Source organism: Orbicella faveolata, unplaced genomic scaffold, assembly GCF_042242905.1.
Source record: "Orbicella faveolata isolate gen_17 unplaced genomic scaffold, um_ofav_v1 contig_26, whole genome shotgun sequence".
Lineage (NCBI taxonomy): Eukaryota > Metazoa > Cnidaria > Anthozoa > Scleractinia > Merulinidae > Orbicella > Orbicella faveolata.
Genome location: NW_028301554.1, coordinates 9,765,001 through 9,771,056, shown reverse-complemented (window position 1 = coordinate 9,771,056; position 6,056 = coordinate 9,765,001).

Below are 6,056 nucleotides of genomic sequence, written 5' to 3'. Positions count from 1 at the left end.
TAGTGTTTCGAGACAGGTGAAGTACTGTGAAAAGAGGAGAAAATTACGAAGCAGGGTTCACCTTGTTGAATTAGAAACCATTAATAAATCTAACTCTTTATACTCCGTTGTAATACTTTCGTTATGCTAGACATCATCAAAAATATCAAGATCTTAGAAACTGGAAAGACCTACAACCGTAAATTGAACCCCCGAAGCGTTCTATAATTGGTTTAAATGCACTTAAGGCAGTTCTTATGGAAACCAACATTTTTGAAGCTTTTATTTACATATGCAAATAGTTAATGCGACTTTATTGTTTAGAAAAACACTTATGGAACTTTAGAAGAACAAATACCTGTGAAGGCGTTCTTTTGCACAGCATTTCTTGTTGTTCCTAACCTCCTCTCTATCTACTTGTTTTCTATGGAAACGCTGAAAGGATTTCCTGTTTCTTCAATTAAATCATTTACATGCGAAGCACGCACAGGAATTTAAAAATGCGGAACCACGTGATAAGAGCTTTAAGCCAAGCGTTAAAATATGTGGGAAAAGGTGTGAGCGCCGATACTATATCCCTTTTCTAAACCGGATGCGGTTTTTTGGTTACGAAGCGCAAATATTTTGGGGTATCCGTCTTGTTACCAGCTTGGAATTAAAACAAAGCCTTGAAAATATCTTATTGCTGTTATGACGAAAACAACTCATTGCTTATATCCGGTGTTACACAGAGGAATTTTATTGTCTGACAGCGCGGGTAACGCTTTTTAAGGACATCTAAGGTGATAATTTTAAACCTGTTTTCGCATGGCAAAAGAAGGCGATTGTCTGTAAAATTACCGAAATGTGAATCTCTTAATTAACTGTTGTCTTTTAAAAGGAGATAAAATTGACATCGAACTTTTCCTAAATCACATGTTTACCGTTTTCTTTTTGTCAAATATAATCATTGTTATGGTTTTAAGGTAGATGCCCTGAAAAGAACCGAAAATGTAGACAAAATGTCAAGCTATTCAGTTACCGTGTCCACAGCTCTAATCAACCCGTAAATAAAACTTGGCGGGAAATTGTGACCCCTGAAAATATCTGGACACGAACTTACTTCCATGAAACAAGAGTATGTGTTACTTTCCTTTCCTCAAAATTCCTCAACTTAAGCTGACAGGTTCGCTTATTTTGTCTCTAAAATGGAATTTCTTCCAACTCAATTTCTCCCAAGTGGAACGCTTCGTGATATTAACTGTAAGTTTCATTCTACACTAGCGGAGAGATAAACCGCATGTCTATGAACCGCTTCAGCTCTATCCCAAGTTTTTCTGTAGTAATAAATTTCTGTTTTCCAGTAGTTTCTGGCTTAGATTAGCTTTTAATTGACAGGATGTGGCTAGGGTATAATTTGCGAAACAGACTCTTTATTTTACCAGATATTTGTATTCCTATACAGTGTACACTCGTATACGCGTATTCTCCAAATTTTTTCGTCGTCTTCAATTCATCGCATCTCAACTGAGGCACGTAAAAGAACTTTTTTTCGGTCATATGCTTTTTGAATATTTAACAGCTAAGAAAAAGGCTGGAAAACAATTGCAAATCGGCTCACGTGATTTATTCCAGGAGATACCCTGAAGATCGTACTAATGGACTAAAGCTTAACACGGTTACCGCCATAGCAAGGTCTTTATTCGGCTAACCCGCACCAGATCCGCGCGCTTCCGCCCTCTCAATCGACCTATTAATGAATTGTGGCTTCTCAGAAGGTCAAGTATTTCCTGCAATGAATGCGGTGAGACATTTATCTTGGGCACATTTTTAACGTGGTTTCTCGATATTCCTGTGGATTCATAATGGTCATGTTATTATGCCAAGCGGCTTCCTAGTTTCCGCTTGTTCAATCATCACGCGCAATCGATGTTAATTCTTGAATTTTTCCAAGGCGCGTAAAAGTTGTTTAAGTTGCCCGCGGATGTCGGTGGATCCGTGGGTGAGACTACCCATTCCGCTGAGAATTACTATGGCTTATGTCTCCAACGCAACTAAATCCATTATCATCTACCACAAAATCATATTCTCTTGTCTACCATGAATTGCAACGTCCGTGCTTTTGGTTGCTCTATATTAGAGTGGGGGGGGGGGAGGGGGGGGAGATGTACGTGATGAAGACGGGTCACATAATTATTGTAGATCGTATACATTTGAATGTGATTCAATACTAAAATGAAAAGCAACAGTAGCTTTAGTCCACGACTGTTTTAAAACAATAGGGCCTCTGATGGTCATAATGTTTAATGTTACGTTTAGACCGGCGAAAAGGCATGCGGACTTCAGAATTTATTCGTCTAATCTAATCAGTCTTTTCTATGTTAAAATGTCTCCAATGGGTTTAATGGCTTTATTATCCATGTGCTTTCTCTAGAGCGAGTGCTCATTTGAAGGATGGCGCTAAATATCGAATCATTACAGTTCATAGCTAATCTGTGACACGCGTCAATGAATTAGCGAGATTTCTTCTGTCCCTGCCCGTCTTTATCTAGCGCAAATCTGCCACCAAACATCGGTTTACTCTATGATGTGATCCAAGGGAGTGGTTTGCCCCACCCAGCCCTCTCCCCCTCCAAACCAAATATTATTTTTACTTAGTTACCATGGTTATTTTTTTAATATGGCCCCCAGCTTCCACCTTTTTTCACTCCGCTAGGTCCCTTCTGTTTGTAGTTTCATCTTGAATATTTTCTAGTATAATCAAGCGTAACCACAGCATAATTGAGCTCACGAAAACGGAAAAGGGGGAGAGCGGGCGTTTATTTCGCCCGCAGTTAAAACACGTTAAAACACGTTTTACGCATTGCCAGAGTGTTCATTTAGTATTTCATTCAGAAGTCTAGATGAGCCTTCTCAAGTCAAGTGTTCTTAAGTTAAGTATTTATAGCGAGGCATTGCGCAAATGTGAGGTATTTGCATTTCACTTTACATGCAAACCACTTAACTCAAAGTCGCGAGTTACTGCGAAAGCGGTTAGATTGGACTAGACCACAATGGAACAAAGTGCAGACTTTGGTGAGTGTTTTTAGACACGAGTGGTTTTGGTTTTTCCTATGCGTGCAAAGGGCAGGACCCCATTGGAGTGAGGTTGCTATGGGAAACGCCTGCACCTTGTAAAAGGACATTCCAGACACTCATTTACTCAAAAGATAAGAATCACAACCCACTGTCTGAAGGAAGTTATCGAAGGATTTACCATAACGTAAGTCAATGATATTCACTAATCTTAATATGGCTTCATAGAGCCAAAGCGAGGCTGAAGACGATAACCTAGTGAGGGTGGTGTGTTGGTGTTTGTGGGCGCACAGGGAGAAGAGGTGGGGGGGGGGGTAGTAGGGAAGTATATGAAAGGCGTGTAGATCGCTTCTTATAAAAATAACGGTTAGTTACAGTTGCTATCAGCCTAATGAGTTTAGCATAAACTTTATCTTTGCTCTTCCCCGGTCTGCTGCAGAAGCTAAACTCAAAGCCAGTAACCGGCTCCTGGCTCTCCTATTGTCCTTTTCTGAGTTCACAATAACTTCTACTGGATAAAAGAGCTCACAAGCAAATTTAAAATCTGCACAGTATTTTCCCATCCTCTCAGAAATGTGCTTTTAAGTCCTCGCGTTCCAGTCTCAATTTTGAACCGTCGAGGCCATGGACTGTACGAAATGTTCAACTGCAATAGACCAAATTCACGGGGCTGTGAAATCAACCTGCAATGACAACTCGAATTGGTAAAAGCGAGTCAAATGCCCATTTTGCAAGTGCCGGATATGGTGATGTCCGGTTGTTTTCTAGAGATTTTGATGGACAAAGTTCTTGAAACAGCTTGTGAAAATTGAAACCTTTCGAAATATATCCTCTCGGGTTTATGTCTCCAACGGTCCATAAATTCATATACAATTCTTTCAAGAGAGGCTTCGAAAATTCCAAGTTAGATTGCGCCTTACGTTTTTTTTTTTTTTTTTCACGCTGCGCATTCGAGCATAGAACGAGCGTTTTGAATCATTAAAGTTAAATTAACGTTGTTTTAAACTAAAGGAGTTAAGAAGTATCTGGTTGTAGGGAGCAACGAATTACAAGCTACTAATCGCAAATAAACCTTTTAAGGTGGACTTTGTTAACGATGTTACATGAGCAGTCTTGAGTCACTCATGTACTTGAAAAACATAAAAAGAAACCGGTGAAACACAACCTGTTTTCTGTATTGCCCTTTCACTTTCTATTTGCCTAGCCGTTTGCTATGTATAAATCGCTAATTTTCCTTACCAGTACTAATTATTCAGTTATTATCAGAACAGCCATAATATCGATGACAACGACTCATAAATAGAAATCTAACTGTTTCCATTTTCCCTTAACCTTTCGTTATGCTAAACCATAATGTTATGTAGAATATCACTTTAGCTGTTTGATTGCTGTTTCCCTTGCTAACGGCTTGAACTTTAGGGACGGAAACATGCGAGAGTCAGTAGTTTTCTCGCGGTAACGAGAACAAGTGTTTATTTAAGCCAGGACGCATCTGCTCAGAAATTGCACCACACGGACATAGAAAAGCTCCCAGAACGTGATGCAGGCAGTTTATTTATGAACGATATAGTCAAGTTTTTTGTAAGAGTCTTGAAATATGATACTAATGACGAAATTTGCTAAGTCTAGGGGTGTGGCTCTCCCATCATAAATTCTCATGCCGATATATATATTCAAGTTGTTATCCAAAAATATCTCTGCTCAGTATAAATTAAGAGCCTCTTCGCTATTCTATATATTTACCTAATTCTGTTTCTATTCTATTTCTGTCAATTTCTTCTAACATAATTTTTTCACTATTGTTACTTGCCAATTAATCCTTGTTGTTCTGGAAACTTGCGGTCATTTTGGCATTTATTACCATTTGTAACTTTTATCATTGGAATTTTTAAATTTAACCTCAAGACCACAAAGAAGCAGCTGAAATGATCCTGGATTACATAAAGAAAACCAAACACGCGGATGAAAATCGCTGCCGAGTCGCAAAGGCCATGGCTTGTCTAAAGTAGATGTAAATCGGGTTATTTTGAGATAGCACTAATGAAAAACTTCCAGCGCAATTCTTGTTGCGGGGAACTCACAAACAGAAGTCGCAAACCACAAAAATCTTGCCAAGTCAAGTGGGCTACAATTGCGTTGCCGTGTTTTTAGTTTTAGCACGTCTCACTAATCCCGCCTCGAATTTAGCTTCTCCTCCAGAGTCAACTTGTACTTTCAAGGCTTGAAGTCTCCGCTTTAATTTAGATTTTATCCTTTCATGTTGTTGCAAAAGGAAGCTTTTTAATTTTCATGTCAGTAATCTCTCTTTATCAGAGATAGCTTGCGCGTCATTCAGTATATTGGTTTTGCGTGAACACCGAATCCCGCCAAACCGCAACATTATGAATGTAATATGCCAGTGCTTTTATAATTCGTTAATCTTTACTCAATAATTACTCGACGGCTATGTTTGTACCACTGAAAGAACCGCAAAAACTCATAAAAAAAGGTTTTGGTTCTTGATTTTAACCGATAAGATTACAATATTTAAAACATTTAGTTGTGGCACGGTGCTTGAGCTATTTGCATTAAAAACTCTTTGCAAAGTGATTTGCGCTTAATTCCTTTTCTTTGCCTTTAATTTAAGGCCGCTCTTTGAGGATGAATTTGTTTTTCTTTGCAAATACGCATGGCTTATGCGCATATCCAATGCTCCTATTTAGGATTCATTTAATTATATGTGAAAGCAAACAAGATATTACAAAATTTCCAGCCGAAAACGCATTGTCCTAAAGTTTGCTTTTCGAGTAGGCTTGTGATTTTCCCGTTGCACAATACGTTCTTGGCTTTAGCTAGAACTTTTATATTTTTATTTGCAAATGAGAATGCTAAAATGATCTTTCGCTGTTTCTAAATGTTACTAACGAATATAAATCTCTGGAGTCTTTTTGTGTCGATCCATACGATAAACGCACGATTCGCACGTAAGTTTCAATTGAAGTAATAGATAGAACTATCAGTAAGAAAAATATTTGGCTTTTTTC